Here is a 17863-nt window from a genome sequence, read left to right as displayed (position 1 = left end):
GCAGTAATACAACATGCTGCATGAGCAGCTGCGGCCCAATTTATTTTTTAATATCCAAGGTCACTAGGAAAGCCTTGTCTACATGTTTACAGTTCAAGTTGACCCAGAAGAACACACAAATGGGTTTTTCACTTTCCCACTGTTTCCAGATGAAACTTATCACAGCTAATTTAAAGCCGTTTGTTCTTTTGCCAGCAATGCCCATTAGCTTAAGCAGCTCTTCTTCCTCCTGGACATGGACACTGATGCATTTATAGGGCATGATCCCTTGACACTGTGCTCAGCTAAGCGAGCGATTTCATTCACAAGGCTGCCACTCTGCTTCACAGAAGCAATTGCCACTCCACGCTGAACCTTTCCATGCATCTATCCTGACGTGACATTTTTATCCTTTTATCGTGGGCAACCAGGTTTTTTCAGGGCATTTTTCCTGTACCAGTTGTTCCAGTCCCTCAACCCATTCACTTCACTCACGTGACAGTTACAGCTACACTCTCCAAAACAACAACAGCTTCGAATTTTGCAGTATCACTATCACCAAATTTCGTTATTTCACTCTTCCCTTTTTTTGTGCCAAGACCATTAATGAAAATATTAAATAACCCTGCTTCCAAAACTAAGGTCTGTGCATATTTGCCAGTGGCAAATCTTCAACTCAATTTTGCCTCCAGCTCGAAGCATGCTCTCTCTTCTCTGCCCTATTCCTTTCCCATTTTACAGATCTTTCTACTAATCTCTGTATTGAACAGTTTGTTATATATTTATTGTGCCTGATTTTCAATGTATTATGATAGCCACTATTGTATTTAAGCCAGAAGAGGTTAGACTGACTGCATACCTTTTACCTAAATCCCAAACGTTTCTATCAGGGAAGGCTGCCAAGTAAGCCTGGCACAATCTGTCTTAGAGTAAAATCATGTTTCTTCCATAATTTTACATTTAATTCCATGCCCTGCTACTTCCGCTCTAGGGTCCAGCAAACGTTCGGACTGTGTGCCTGGAGTTGCTTGGGTAACCAGACACACTGCTTTTCCAGCCACAAAGCACCACTCCTCATTTCACGTCTATCTCAGCACCGCGGGTCCTGCAGTTTCATGTACCGAATGTCCTCCACCGTCCTGGGATGCAAAGCCGTGCGAGCCCCGGGTTTGCAGGTATTGTAATCTTTGAGTTTAACTTCAGATCTTTACGCAATTTCTGGGTATGTGCAAGGTCACAAATCTTATAATTCTCCCATTATTTATATATAATAATGCAAAATAGACAGGCAAGTCTTGAGTGTCTAGCCTGAGAACTTAAACAAAGCCACCAAACTCACAAATATTTTCATATCTTCTTAGCAAAACAGGATTTTACGGGTTTTAGCCGTTTCTTGTCCTTTTCTTATCACCTTCATGTTTACTGGATAGACTAGACAGTCTCCAACCTTGCTGAAGTTGAGAAGCACTTTGTTACTGATACCAGCAGACCCACCACAGGCATCACCACGATTTGACCCTATTGCTTGGGTTTTCCTGCAGCGCTACAAGGCTTCTCCATCTTTGTTTATCTCACTTCTTTTGTGCAACAAACAATGTTTTATACGTAGTTTATTTAGGAGGAAGGCTTTGCATAGTCAAAAGCATAGCTGAGGGCCCAGACAGAAATCTCATATCTGACTATTCCCAAACTTGATCTCAGGTTCAGAGAACCTTTTTCAAGGCTCTTTAAATTACCACAGAGAGCGTTTTTTCAAGTGTAGGTGAGATGGTGATTATAGGCATTACAAAAAGTGTACCATAAAAGAACACTGTAACTTAACGCAGAGGTCAGCATTTGTCATCCTGACCGACACTCAGAAAAACTAAGCAAAACTGTTTAATGGAGCAGGCATTGCTACAGTTCAGATCCTGACCTTAGGCTGTGCTTATGCAAGTCTGATTTCTTCAGCAGTACTTGTAGGAATGGATCTGAGGCAAAAGAATCATTCGAAAAGTAGAATGCTTTTCAGCGAACAGCTTTCCTTTGTGGTGAAAAGGAAAATATTTCAGTTTAAAACCAGAGGGGTTCATTTTGAAACGGTGCCACCAAGAGTCATCAGAAGCACAGTCTCATGTCTCTTGATCCTGCTCTGTCCAGGCCAGACTCAGCATCAGTGAGTCTCTACCTCACCCGTGACGGCTGCGACCTCACTGCTAGGAATTTGGAAGTCCCTGGTTTGGCACATCAGGGCAGTTGGCTCTGCTGAAGCACGGAGACATGGAGACATGACATACCTAGTTGCATTTGCCAAATCAAAATATTTTGAGTGCTGTGTAGTCAGTGGTTTTTTTCCAAACTTTGTTGAACAAATCAATGTTTCCCCTGGGGAAAATGGTTTTGATGGAAAATTTTCAACCAGGCCTCCCCTGAAGATACAGTTTCTCTTAAGACATCTAATTCTAGATTCCAACTAAAAAACTAATGGCCCACCTGAAGAAAACAGTTTTCACCACAGAAAAGCCCTGCGGACGAATATTAGCTTAGCCCTAAGAGGTTCAGAGAAACTTTCCTGCCTCTTTCCCACTAAGGAAATGAGAACCTACTGAAGATAGTAATCCACAGGCACACAGAGTAATCCTGACTCTATCTTAGGGGATATTGTGCAAACAGATGTCAGGAAAAATGCGTCTCCCAAGCAGGAGTCGTGCTGGTGAAGGACCATGCCTCCCAAGCACTAGAAAGCAGTGGCTTCCAAGAATCTCAGCTTTTGTGGTTATGATTTTTCTCCTCCAGTACGTGCTCTAGGTGCTTGTGGGTTCTTCCCCTTCATCATAAATAGAAATATTATTTGAAAACAGATTTTTTCTTTTAATTATTCAGGCTTTTCTAGTAGTGTACTTGTACAAGACCAAGATCAGCCTGGTCCACAGAAAGCCCCAAGGAACCGCATTCTCATTCTTCCATCACCTTCACTCCCAGAGGAAGGGGGACAGGTCAAAGCATCACCCTCAAGGCTCTTGCCAGCATTACACTTCACAGTAATACACTTCAGGCTCTAAAACTGTGCAGAGAGATGCAAACCAATTTCCCCACTGCTTATTAAGTCAGCTAGGACTGACAGTAAAACACTAAGGGACGAAACAGAGAGGCAAGGGAGAGCAAGAAGTTTTTCAGAAAGCTGGAAAAAACAACAGAGCATCCGGGCTGACAGATCTTAGGGTTTATTAAACCATAAAAATATCCAACAAATGACAGAGCAATTAATAAAATAGTGTGTTCAAGCTGAATTTAACCCTCCACACCTGTCCTAGGTGCCCTTTTTCCAGGAAACCAGCCTCAGCTGAGTGCTTAATAAAGTACTGTATTAAAATTAGTCCAGCTGTGCCATATTAAGAACAAACCAATATTGCAGAAGAATAGTCAGATACCTAATAATCCTAATTTGTACACAGTATATAACTTGCTGTAACAGAAGTACAGCACAGCTAAGGGTATAACCCGGCTGGATGTGACGGCTCAGCTTGTCCAGATCGTTTTTCCCCACGCAAACTGAATAACCAAGGCACTTGAAAATGCTCAAATGGACAGATAGGAGTTTCCGTTACTAAAAACCTTGCTAATTCCTGCTGAAGTCTTGCTACATTACGTATAAACCCGTTCTTCTACCTAGCCATCTGCAAGGCTCAGCACAGCCTGCTTGCATAGGAACGACACATAGCGCTTGTAAACCCCCTGCCAGACTTCATGGCGGGGAAGTTTTGCCATAAATAAGGACAGTCTAACGCAAAGTTCCCTGGGCTTCTGATGCAGCAAAGACAGGTAAGCATCTGCCTTATTTTTGAGTAAGGCAGGAGACACCTCACGTGTTAAAAAAAATTACTTGTTTTTGGCACTTTGCCTGTTAAACCTTAGAAAGAAAAATCCAGCCAACAGGGCTGAGCGTGCAAGAACAAACTACCCCAAGGCTGTGGTGGTCACTTATTTTTTCAGGTCTATAAGCTGAGACCAAAAGATGTGCTTACCATAGCTGGGACTCTAACCATGCTAATAATCAGTAAAAAAAATGCAACCATATAAAGCAGCATTTGAGTTTTACAGTGCAGGAGGCCTAGCTGGGAAGAAAAAAAAAAATGTTAAAAAGATGATCAGCTTTTTCATCAGGTTTAGAAATTCTGCTCACCAGTTGTGTACCTGTCAGTCATCTCAGAAACAACAGGTAGGGGTGGAACCTGCAGAACCTCCCCAGCTATGGTTCATAAAAGTTGATTAGTTCAGAGGCAGACCTTCAGTTGCTGTTGTAAACTCACCCTGTCTTTCTAGCACATATTAAACACCAGTGTCTAATTAATTACTTGGAGAAAAACAAGACAGAAAGATGAGAAAACATATTACTACTACTATTACTAGTATTAGTACTATCATCATCATCACCACCGTTATTATTTAAGACCCATGGTCTCTGCAGTGGGGGTGCGGAAGCCCCCCAGGCGGGTCTCTGACATTCCTCTCCCCTCGATCCCCAGGCCCTTCGGCAATGGCAGACAGGATGACCACCAGCAATCTCGCTTTAGAGGTATTTAGATGAAAAATAAGCCTACAAGAAGTCTTTCAAAATGTATGCAACACTGAAAAGAGGAGCATAAAGCCCCATATTTTTAACCCTTTCACTCACAGGTAGCCTCAGGCGGAAAAAAAATTAATTTGTACAGCAGCAAAATGCCTGAACAAGGGACTTTTGGCAGGCTGGCCTTCCAGATCTGGTCTGCGCTGGGAGAAGCTGCACAGTTTAACGCACTGACCCAGGCAATGGAGCGCGTTGACACGAGCCCTCCCAGGTGTCCCAGAGGAAAAGGTGGCCGTGCTGGTGATCCTCCCAGGGCAGCAGGTTTCAGCCCTGGGGCGGCAAGGCTTCACCATTCACCCTCATATCCCCTGGGGCTGAGGGCTCCTCAACATGCTTTTGAGCAGAGCCATTCCCAGTCCATCCCAGGACGCCCTGTACTACGCTTGCAAACCCAATGTCTCTCATTTCTCATACAGAGGGCTTTACACCCTGGCTGCTGTTGTCCCCTCTGCGATGATGCCCACAGCCTCCTTCGCTGCCCCAGACCACCTCTCCCCCGGCAGAGGAGTCGGAAGAGGCTGTGTGGAGCGGAGCAGCGGCGAGCGGCTGCCGGTGACCAACAGCAGGGGACCCAGTCTCAGCGCCTGCCCGGCGTGCAGCCCAGGAGGAAGCAGAGCCAGAAGACGTTACGGGGAAAGCGTCACCCCCTTGCCATCCCACAAAGATGGTGCTGTGTCAGCCCGAGGGTGGTGGGTTTGGGTGTGCCTCAGCCCCACTTCAGCTGAGGCAGTCTTACTTCCATAGGAGACAACACCAGGATAAGTAGGTAGGTTCAAAGGCAAATCTTGGCAGTAGAGGACAAACCTTTCCGTGCAACCAGCTACTTATTTTGCATTCCTATTTTCAAGATTTTCTTCACAATGGTTGAAAACACATGCTTTTCTTACAAAAAACTTTGTGATAACATTTGTTGTGTTGTTTGTTATGTGTTTGTATTCACAAGGCTGTAACCTTGCAAGGCGCCCAGTAGGCTCTGGACCCATAACTGCTGCTCCCAGCAGCTGCCCTTCTCCCGGTGGCTGTCGTCCCCTACCATGGTCATGCATAAAATACGTAAGCAAGCTTTCAGAAATATTCAGCATGAGTGTTTACATTTGGATTCTGCTAGGAAGCAAAAAGGACACAAAGCATTAACCAACATTTTAAGTTAAAGCCTCTAGATGAAGCTGCGGAGCCGCCTCGCTTTGCCCAGCGCTCCCCTCCAGCTCTGGGTGGGTGGCGAGCGGGGACAGGCTCTCCCTGCTTCGCTCTTATGGCCCACATTTCTGTGTCTCACTCCTTTTCCCAGCACCTCTGCCGTGCTGCTCTGCCCCTGCGGTGGGGATGAGTTACTTGCAGCTACTGAAGCCGTGTAAATAAAATAATTTCACACATTAGCCAGAAAACCGCAGCAGCTCATCTGCTGCTAAACCGACCCTCCAGCAACCGAGCTGGAGCCACTTAGGTTATCTTTAAGGAAGGTGTCCTCACCCATGAATCACAGTTCTAAGAGTGTCAGGGAAAAAAAGACTGAAAAAAAGTATCCGTATTTTTCAGTATAAAGCAAAAAGAAAAATAATAAGCCTTTATTTGGTTTCTTGTCTGACTACAGGGAATTATGAAGGCAGGAACACCACTGCACAGTGGTCTGCGTAAGCTGCCACAAGACAAACGGCCACAAAACAGCGAAGCAACAACTGGATGAATTAAATACAAACCAGAAGGATGACCTTCCAATTAGCCACATGAGAGCGCGCTAAGTCAAGTACTATGCACTGTAATGCTTTATAGCCTGTACTTCTAGCATGGAAACTGCCCCAAATCCTTCATTTAAGAGGATCTGTAAGGTACAGGTAGTCCACTGACATTTCTGGGGGACTCCATCGCCGCATCGATGCTGCTGATGCTGCAGGCAGGTAAGCAGGCTGAGTGGTGCATGGGAAGTCGTTAATCCTTGATCCTGGCTGCTCTAAATTCTCAGCCTGGTATTTAGCAGTGATCAAATAGCATCTATCTGCTATATTTTTTCAGCTGGCAAGCCAGCACAGTGAACTGACACCAGCTCAAGACGAGTGCCGTGCTCCACGCCACCTGCAGGAAGCCTGGCTTTGGTCCTTACAGTATGTTGCTCTGCTGGACGATGGGGTACAGCCTAACAGCACCATTCATCTGAAAAATCACATTCGTTTTGAATAGCTTATGTTGTAGTTGGAAAGCAAACATAAATTCCTTTGGCAACTGCTGCCAGTTTCAGCAATACTTTGAAAAATAAAATGGGATGTAAATGAATATAAACAGAAGATCAATTCATTTGCATGGAGTGTGAATCGTAGCATTTTTTTTTTTTTTTATTGTTGGGTTCTTTCTCTTCTCAGATACAGATCAGTATTGCCAATTACTGCTCCTGTCCCACCACATTCTCCCAGAGCTGCTCCTCTGGCCTCACAAACAGGACCATGGAAGGATGGGGTGGGATGTGTTCTTCCAACACTAACTGAAAAGTCTTACAACTCCTAAAAGCCTTCAAAAAGAGACGCCAAGAATGGCAGCACCAGGCACAGCTCTCTGTGAGTCTTTGCTTTGCTCTGCCCTGTCCTGTTTGCTCTCCCCAGCCTGGGGGAGCAGGGCCACCGTGGCCTTCCTACACCCTCTTTCCACCATGAAAGAGCATTTTCAGAGAATCAGTCCTGACTCATTTCCCCCTGCTGCAGACATCCAGCTCACGCACCGCCCACGGATGGCCCTGTCACAAATGAGTACTCAGGTGTTTGAAGATCCTGGTAAAAACTAACATCAATACAAACATCCTCTCAGCAAGCCCATCACCATGTTTCTTGCTGGAAGGAATAAAAATATGAACAAATTTTCTTAAGCTTATATTTAGCAATATCTTTTTCCAGGATGCTGCTGTCGGTTATTCACCAGGCTGCAATATAGCTGCTACTTATCCACTGTGCACATCACGACACGAACTGAATGAGGATTTCTGAAACATTTGTTTTAAGAGCCACTATGTACACTGCAATCCAAACCCTCATGAGCAGCTGGGATAAATTACTTTACCCAGCAAGTTTTAAAAAGATGATGTGTGAAATGGTTTAAAGCAACACAAGCCTTTAAAAAAGGTAATTGAAACATTAATGTAGCAAAGAGGCTCTCCAAATTCATATTTTACACTTTTTTCAAATGAAGCACAAATCACATGTATCATAAGGAATCAGACTAGCACAATGGAAATACTTGCAAAAGCCATACTATACCACTAATACCATATCGAGACAAGAAATTAGGTTTTTTTCTTTCTTTTTCTTCCCCCCCCCCCCCCCCCCCCAAGAGGCTGCAATTCCACAATTCCATCCTTAGCTCTGTGTCTTTAATTATTGCAGCATGAAGTATGTGGTATGTGAGATTAAACACTGTTTGAAGGCTACTGAAACCTCCGGCAAAACAAGTTAATCTTAACTCCTCGTTTCCTGGCTTTTTTTGTTCTAGATTAATCCAGTGAAGTTGATTTAGCAATCTTTCTGTGTATATTTTCTTTCTTGTTTTCGATTTTGATGTTTGAAATCCACCCTAAACGGACACTGCTGATGAACAAGGTCTATTGTGCTCTGTTTAGCCTTGAGACACAGTTTTCTGTTATGTATAACTTTTCTACATCCCAAAATACACCACTTCAACCTCCGCTGTTTTTCCATGCTATCTGTTCTTCTCGGTGCTGCACCTCCTCTCAATTTGCTCGTTTGTTCTGCGCGTACCAACGCAGACCCCGCTCCTTCCAGCAGCTATTCACATACCCACAGCTCACACAACTTGCGCGCAGAGCAGACGCAGCCCATAGGCACAGCTTAGAGGCCGACTCGCAAACCAGCGGAGCACGTTGCGGTACAGGACGTACGCACACACGCTCGTGTGGCACACGCACAGCGACCGTGCAGATGGTCGCCTTGGCGTTTCAAGGGGCTGGGGCAGGGAATGGAGGGGGAAAAACGCAGAGGCTCGTACTGAAGTTATGAGCATGTAAGGAAGCACCACGCCAGAGCGGGAGGCAGGGGATGAGGGCAGGGGAGCGGCAGGGAGTCAGGGATGCTCTACCCTGCATCCCACCCGCCGAGAGCAGCACACCCCTACGCCCGCTCCGGGGCTGCCCCGGCCCACAGCCGCCTGCCGGGGCTGCATCGCCCACCGACCCACTCTGCTGCTGCTCCTCCTCGGCAGGAGAGACCCTTCCGCGGTACCTGCCCTGCACCGTGAGCCGGGCACCCCTGTGCCCACCCTCCACAGCCCTGCGGCCCTCCTGTGCCCCCAGGTGCCCCAGAGCCGCTGCGCCGGGGCCATGGGGACGGCCGAGCCGGCGGCTTTTTTGCTGCTGGAAAGAACCCTTTGCTCTCAGACTGGGGGTTGTAGCCATGGGCCAGATTTTAGCTATGGAGCTGCATGGGTCCCAGAATAAGGGACAACAACAGATGCTGTGGCAGATTTGCAGCTCTAGGTGTGGGCTTCCAAGTTTAATAATGAGTAATAATACAATATCAGTATAATATAATCCTTTGGGGCACAGTCAGGGTGCTTAGGAATTTATTCCTATAGGCTTATACTGCTGGATCATTTAAAAAGTAACCATATTTTTCTAGTGTAAGCAGCAGATTTGCTTATGTCTAATTTGTAACAGTTTTGAATTGCTGATTAGATCACAAGACCTCACCTTTATGTACAACCGAAACAGCCCTCGGTCATGCTGATCTCTGTCATCTAGCACAGAAAGAGAGAGATATGCCTGTGGAGTGAATTTACAGCCCTGGGCTGGATCCCGCAATGCCGTCCGGCATGAGAAAGCAGGTCTGAGCTGGGAGGGCTGGGGGGAGCCGGCTGAGAGTCAGCCCAGGGCTCGGTTAAAGAGGTAAAGAACTTGCCTATTTTCTAAACAGAGCTCACTACATGGGAGGTGTAGCAGCACATTTGCAAAATAGTCTACTGTCCTTCCTATTAAAAAGAAATATTTGAATATATATTCGAAGTTAATTTATTGTATCTTGTATTTAGAGTGCAAAAGCTGTGGGCTATGGTGCATTTTCTGTTGGGACAGTGCTAGTTCAGTAAACCCTCAGCCCAGGGCTGCTATACAATCGCCCGCAGCTATCCCCAGCGGCAAGACATAAAAATTCTCCCATACCTCAAACCAAGCCGTAAAAATGTGACACGTTACTGGACCGGCCGCTGGGAAAACAGCCTGTGCCTGCCAGCTCCACCACGGATATTTGGGCAACTTTCCCCTGGAAGCCCTTCGCCTGCAGCGCCCGAGTCCGTCCCTGAGAGCAATGCAGGTTGAAGCACTGCTGTCTTTTCGTTGGGTAACCCAGCAGACTGAAACAACAGCAGCAGATCGTGTGGATTTCTCCCATACATGGGATTTAAGCTCTGCAGTCTAATCACGGCCACTTAATTGGCAATAACGTTAATCATTTCACAGCTTGGCTTCATTCCAGAACCAGTGTGCATTTGTAGGGGCTGGACTCATCTGAGTAAATCATGATGCTCCTTTCATTTGAAAAGGTACAAATATGCATTCGGAGGTTTTGGTGTAAGTTACAGAGAAAACAAAGCAGAAAAGGTTATAAAGTGAGGCATTCGCTACTCGTCCCTGCAAAGAGACTGGAGAATTCAGGATTCAAGACGTGTGGGCACCACGGGAGGTGGTGGGTTTATGTACATGTGTGTTAGTGGGGCAGAGGTTGTTCCTCTTCTGCTTAGAGGAAATAAGGAGATATGACATTCCCTATGATGTCGTGCGTATATTCACAGGTGTCTCATTCGTCAGCTCGTTGCACTGTTCAATTCCACCTCTGTTACCTAATGTGTTATTTGAATTTATTTAAAATGTCAAGAAATTAATAACCTCAACTTTCAACATACTAACTGGAGCATCACTAACTGGTCTATAACTTGCCATCGAAGTAACCTGTAATCTAGAGGCCAAAACTACAAGAAAGATCTGGTCTAACACTCGGATATTTTCACCCTCAAACAAAGGCTCAGCCTACAAATAGTCATGCAGGAATTTCATTATAATACAGCTACTGTAAGCTCTGCTGAGGAGCATCCACAGAGGAGCATGGAAGCTACTGCAGGTTTCCAAGGAACAGCTGTTTTGACTCTCACTCAGCACAGTTACGCACCATATCCCAAAAGGAGGACTTCACAGTTGAAAGGTCCATAATTGTACTTATATTATTTCCTGTATTTGCAAAGACGGTCATCTTTTTAATTAAACCTATATTTACTACTTATATCTACTGCTAATGGAATGAAGACTTCGGCACCCCAAAAAGGATTTAGTTGTTAAAAATACTAATGAACAGCTGGCAGTTTTGAGAGTCTGAGCATCCAGATGATTGACTTTTCTAGAGAAAGACCATTGTCCATATTAAAAATATTGCCAAGTTTTGCTGAATCACTCTCACACTTCAGTGCTCTCCTAAAAGAATTTCACTGTGATTAAGCTTACAAAACCTAAGCCAAAGACAGACTTTTCCTACAGCTGCGAAACCCGTGCTGTATCAATAGAAACCATCTGAAACTATCGCAGCAATCCAATGGTGGTGAGCTTGCAAGATTCTGACTTTATTGTCATAGTAACAGTATTCAGGTTGCTGTTCCCTGGAAGAGGTGCAGAGGTGTTTCCAGGGTTTGCCTAGAAGCCTTGATGCCAACCAAGAGACTGCTGCAGTTTGGTGCACTGGCAGGCTCCTGAGCTTTATGGAGATCATTAGTGGTTCAGACTGGGTCATGCTATGACATCAGCTGGGACTGTTGGGTAAAGCACACCCCAGCTGTGGGAAGAAGCTCCTTGCAACATCAAAGCCTTATCCAGGAGACCCGGGTGCAGTCAGCACAGTCCCATCCCAGCACGGAATAGGAACCAGTTTTGTCTCCTTCTCATGAGCTGCTCCCAGGTTTCCCAGAGGGTCTCCTATGTGCCTTGTGGTTTCAACCCTATGCAAAGACCTCATGAAAACCTTAAGTGTGGCATCTCAAAGCAATGATCACTCTTTGGCTACAGCCAGCCATCTGCCAGAATATCTCATACAACCTCTGAAACTGTTTGCACCAGGTGTTTCACAGGGGATCTTGCACAGGTGATAGGCTGAAAAGATAACCAGTGTCTACCAGCTCTGCACCAAATGCATACTTCTGCGTAGCAACACTAAAGTTTGGGAGGGTTTCTTCTGCTAGCCTAACCCCTGTTGATGCAATTGTCAGTGATTAGCTGGATGTAAGCTTGCCGGAGGACCAGACAAGGCTTTGGCCCACAAGCCACTCTGGTTCTGTGCGTGTATTGCACCCAGGCTCAGCACTCCCTACAAGCACTGCAGGACTTGCATGTTGTTGTTTTCTCCACCACACCTCTTGCCATGACCCCCTCAGGCAAATGTGGCTCCCCGAAGCAAGCGTACCTGTCCACAGTTTGTCTATTCACAGCAATCTATGTTTTTGGGCTTATTATGCTCACACGGACACTCGGGTTAGTTCTTTCGTATACAAGGATCCAGAGGGCTCTGCAAAACCTCTTGTGCTGAGATTGCAAATACATCAAGCCTGGAAGCTCATGTTTGTGATATGGAGTAACAGCACAAGGAAGAGAAAGTCAAGTGATGTTGCGGGAGGAAGTGCAAATGCTCAATCTCATTTATTCGATACCGCTTTCATCAAGTCAAGTGTTGTGGCTATTGTTCTTACCTGCTTCTTTCTGTGGCTGAGGTTTGTCCATTACCTCAACCCAACCCAAACAAGGGCTTTTAGAAAAAGGGCTGGATGCAATTTTTCTGCCCGGTCTCCAGCTGTAAATTCCACCATTTCTGTTTGTCTTTGCATTAGCAATCATTTACCCGCTCAGTCACCCAACGCAGCTTCCTGGCCTAAGTGAAAACTAGCACTTTTGGAAAGGTAGGTTTTCAGCGGGGTTGGTGAGCTGGTCTGGATGACCACGCAGTCACACTGTCATTGAGGCACAAGCAGTGTGCTGCTCCTGAAGACTTTCCCTCAGAAGAAGCAGATGGAAGTGGCTAGAGAACAGCTGATGACCGAGAATTCATGTGTCCACCGTGTTTTTCAGGTAAAACTTAATTAGACGTATGTATATGTGTACATCTGTTGTCATGTACAGCATTAATAACGTGAGGTCGCACTTTGCAGCTTCACATGCTTCAGTTAGCCTTTAGTTAGCAACTGGTGACTTTTCTCTGGCAACGTGGACATCACTGGACTGTTTCAGAGCGGCCTGAGTCAGGACAAAGCCTCGTAGCCGCGCATCCTGGCAGCGCTCACCCCTTGGCAGCCTTTCTAGGAACAGCTGAATGGTATCCAGAAAGGAAACTTCATTATAGGGAGATCATGTAGTGCTAGGAGCAATGTAAGACTACTCAGAGAGAAAAGACTTGTAAAAAAAAAAACCTCAAACTTTAAAAAAAGAGCAGCTTCTGGCGTCTGAACCCCCACTCCTCTGAAGAATGAGCTGGAAGGAGATTTGTTGCATGCCTGCTCACAAGGGCAGGATGGTTGAGCCACTCAAAAATGGACTGGAGAGTCTGTTCCACACAGAAAATCTTCAGATTGAGAAATCGGATGGTGCATGCCCGGCGAGGGCGGCAGGAGGCAGGAACTGGGGCTCCCAGCAAGGGTTCCTTCAGGACAGTGCCTGGCAGCGCCTGTGTCCCCTGCATGCCAGGTGTCCTTGAAAGGTGAGGACATTAATTTTATCTTGTCAGTGAAGCCTTTGGTCCAGAGAAAGAGCTACAGGGCCCTCCTGGTTAACACCAAGAAGCTAATTAGATTTGCCCCTAACTTAATGAAATCCTGAGCAAAGTCATTAAGGGTTTTGATGGCAATAAGTGACTTAGAAAGATGCTAATGAGATGCCACGGGGACACCTATGCAACTGAAGCTGCAAGGTTTATTCCACGGGTGTCCTGGAATCAGAAAGCATATATAGATACATATATAGATATCGGCTTTTAAACAAGAGCCTGCAAGCTCGACATCTCCATACGAGGCCCTTCCAAGGAAGTGGTCCACCACAGTTCTGGGGACTATGTCAGCCTAACAGTCTGATGGAGAGCTTGCCTCAGGATACTAAAGAATAAAGGTACTAGCAAATAGGATGACTCAGTGGCAGCCACTTACTAATTTTTCTAAGCTTCATTTTGACAATTCCCCAAGACGCTGCTTTTTAGTTCCTATAGTAGTGTGGCAATGACATCCAGCAGCGTAAGCTGCAGAGTGGCCTAAAAGGGATGTCTTATACCTTAACAGAAAAGGGCACATGTATTTTCCTTTCTTGGAATTATTTGCAGAATAAAACCTCAGGCCGCTTGTGAACGTACGGTCCTTCTCTGTGGGACAGCCCTCCCCCTGCCCCAGCACACACACCACCCGAGCAACACAGGCCTTTCAGGAACAATATTATTGCCAGAAAGTCCCTTTCTGAAGGCTGGCCCTTTCTTCATGATCATCTCGCATTATCTGGAGAACTAATTACTAATTTATCCCAATGTGGGCTCCACAATCAATGGCTTTCCAGCAATGAAACTACTCCCAGAAATGACAAATCGTACCTGGAAAGGTTTTAAGGGTTAAGGATAAAGCAATTACTGCAAGGCACAACGATACAGTTAATCCCAACCTCTTGTTCTCCTGTTTAGCTTCATAGTAAGGCAGACATTTTATAGTAATTGTATTTTTGCCTTTACAGAATAACTTCCATTAGAGTAATTCAAGACACTGCAAAGGTAGGTAAATCAGTGTTATGTGCCAGGAAATTATGTTCCTTGCAAGTCCCTGCCAGGAGCCGGAACAAAGCCCAGCTCCTTTTGCTATTTTATACTTGTATAATTGTAGCATCTACATGCTCCGAATCATAAGCCAGCTCTCCCTCACCCCAAGCGTCACTGAAACCTAGTCCCAAATTTGGTGTTTTCTTTTTGTTTGCTTTCGTCATTGAACTAAATCGCCTTTGCCTCTGCTTTCAGCCAGAAAGCATTTCTCCAGAGGGCATGGGGTGGGAGGAGAAAGGAGCAGAGTGGAGGGAGCCAGGTTTAATTTCCTTTGCCATGTCCTCATAGTCCCTAGGATGACACTTGTGTTCCTCTGCTGCCAACGGCACCTTTTCCAACAGTTTAAGTGGAATCGGAATTTCACCCCAACAGCGAGTGATGGCGGTGTTTGTATTTGGCCCCTTTTCCTTCCTCTCGTGTTTTCCGGTGTGGACATTTATCTATTTATTTTTTATTTATACAGTACAGTGTAATCAACTGTCTAATGCAGTGGATCACGTGGAGTACTTGATTTTTCTACCAAAACTCATGTCTTTATTTCAAATGCATGACAGAAATTTAAAGACCGGGGTCTAATGTGGAAGGCAAACATTCCAAGTTGTACTTAACTCTTCTGGATGAATGAATAAGCTTTACAGAGCAAATGTAAACCAAAACCAACTGAACATAAATAAGTTGGTTTCAGCAGTTCCAGCCTATGTCTAAATTTAAACTTCCCTTCAACAAAGTAGAAAAAGCTCCAAGCTTACAATTAAAAGAAGACAAAAAAGACGTGGGGGTTTGGGGGGTAGGGGTGGGGGGGAAGCTACTTTAAAATGCAAGAAAATAAAAAAAGAAACATTTTAAACAGTGCAACGTAAAATAGGAAGGGGTGACTAGCTAAAAATTACCTGATAGGATAAACAATAGCAAAGTGGGATGCAAAATCTAATTGTCAAAATTACAGTAACTGTGGCATTTTGACAGAGCTGGAGGCGTCTGAATGGTGACTGTGACTATTTCTAGCAAATGGATAAACAAATCTTAATACTACAGCAGTTAACAGTGCTATTTTGTAAAAAACCCTAGTGCTGTGTGTCCCTATTTCAAGAGCTGTATCTAAACATCTGGGAGAATTTATTTTTAAGAATGGTGCAAGGAAAGCAAAGAAAAAAAACTAAATCTCTTGCTACATACTAAGTTACATATAAATTACGGGTTGCAAGTCTCAAAGGAATTATAGTCAAGAAAAACATGTCTCTAATTGGTTTAATGATTCTGCAGCATAACAGAGGCATATAACACATGTATTATATTGCAAAGAGGCTGTATTTCTACTTATAGACTAAAATTACAATAAGGACTAAAACTACAATAAGGACTCAACCATGTATTTCAACAAGGAGCAAGTTTAGCAGCTGAACTCTTCCATAGGAAAGCACATCAAGGCTGGTGTGTTTCAAACTATGCAAAAGTAGTGCAGAGTAAAAAATCCTTCATATTCATAATTGTCTATATTTTATGCAAGCGATGAAACAAAATATACTTGATACGGAATATGATGAAAAGTGATATAAAAAGAAACTTCAAGAAATATGGGAGCTTTTTCTGAATCTGTAACATCAAAATAAAGAGAAAATTTGGAAATCAGGTGTCATTTTCGTAACAAAGGAAGTTTTACTTCTTACAGTTCACTATCACAGTCTGATTTTCCCCACTTTGAGAAAATTATGCAATTATAGTCTCTTTTCACCTCTAAAGCCAACAGCAAGGAGAGAAAGCAAAAGTCATGTTTATTTTCTTCTAATAACACTTGCCTTGTACTTGGCTATTTACAGAAAGTATAATCACAAAGAGTTCATTCATGAGAGAAACCAAGAATATTACAGATTATTACTCATATTTTCAAAGTGAATGGAGAGCAAAGTCAGGTTTGCCCTCTCTACTGCTCTTCATGAAATAACAAGACTGCTTCTGATTTAATTTTATGCCTATTTTTAAGTCTGGAAATACTAGAGAGGGTCCAGAGACGCTGGGAAGATGATCAGAGCTGTTTGCGAGGCAGAGGATGTGTAGACGCCGTAAGGTGAGCTCCTCTCCGCTCGGTGGGCAGGTAGCGTGGCCCAGGCCTCTGCGCTCGCTCGCAGCCGTGCCTGTGCCTCCGTGGACAAGCCAACCCTATAAACTCGGTCTGGGTGAAGCAGAAGTGGAGTCAAAAGAACACAGAAACAGTATTTGCAGCACTCTCACTGCTCATCCTGGAGCAGTGCTATCCCAGTGTTATCCCTTCTCTCCAATATTAAGCAATAATTCAGTTTAAAATCACTAGATAATTTCAGAGCACAGGCCAGCTTGTATTCAGCAGTTTGTATTGTTCACTTTTCCTCCCCGTGCAAGCGCTGGCACCACCGTACGGACAGACAGCCAGCAGACGCCGCGCGGGGCTGGCGCGGGCTCTGCGCCGGCTGCTGGGCACCCGAGCCAGCTCTCCTACAGAAAGAAAACACCATTTTCCTACACAGTTTCCAGAGCTGATTTCCCTCAAATCATCACAGTGATTTTATGTTTCGTTTTAGTGTGTTTCACCAGGGAGGCAGAGCGGGTTTGATTCAGCACCTTGGGTTGGGCGTAGTATTGCACAGAGCCACGAGGTGAGGATGAATTCAGCTGAACTGGTGCAAACCTCTAGGACCAGCATATGCCAGCTTAAATTATATTTATTTCAACAGCAATTAAGGTACTAAAGGAGATGAATTTTCATGACAAACGCTCAAGGATTGTAAACCACAGAGTGTGGCTCTTCTTACTGCCGCTGTGTGGAAGGGCAGCCACCTCCCAGAGGGCCGCCTGCTCTGAAGCGATGCTCCAGTCCTCCGCGAACAGCACCATGCCCAGAAAGCAGGGAAGTACGCAGACCACTGACCTCCTTCTCTTTGAGAAGCTGGGGAAAATGACCCCAGCCCAGGCAGGAGTGTTGTAAAAAGTGAATTCTGGGCAAAACTCATGTTTTCTAGAGAAGAACAGAGGGACGAAGCTAGGTGCTTTGCAACCTGCGGTTAACGAGCCAGGCAGAATTCAGTCGTGGGAAACCTGCCCGATAACAGCCCCGGTTTCAGGCACCGACCCGCTGATGCCGGCATTACGGCTGTGCAGAGCCCCTCGTGCCGCGGGCCGGTCCCTCCGCAATGCCCACCCGCGTCAGGAGTGGGAGCCGAAGCGGGGAGTCCCATGTGGGCTCTGGGTAGGGATGAGACTCTCATACGACAGCGTGAGAAGCAACGGGCCCCTGTCATGGCACCCACAGCATCCACACATGAATTAAAAAACATGACTGTTGTATCCAGTAAAAACACCTTAACCCTCTGTACTCCAGCCAAGGAGACAAATTTCATGCCTTCATGACTGACCAAGGAAATGGATGAGACTTGCACAGAAGCAACATGGTAATGTACAGAACATTCAGTTTGTTTACAGTTATACAATTTACAGT

This window comes from Phalacrocorax carbo, chromosome Z (assembly GCF_963921805.1).
Source record: "Phalacrocorax carbo chromosome Z, bPhaCar2.1, whole genome shotgun sequence".
Classification (NCBI taxonomy): Eukaryota; Metazoa; Chordata; class Aves; order Suliformes; family Phalacrocoracidae; genus Phalacrocorax; species Phalacrocorax carbo.
Note: the sequence above shows the minus strand (reverse complement) of the source record.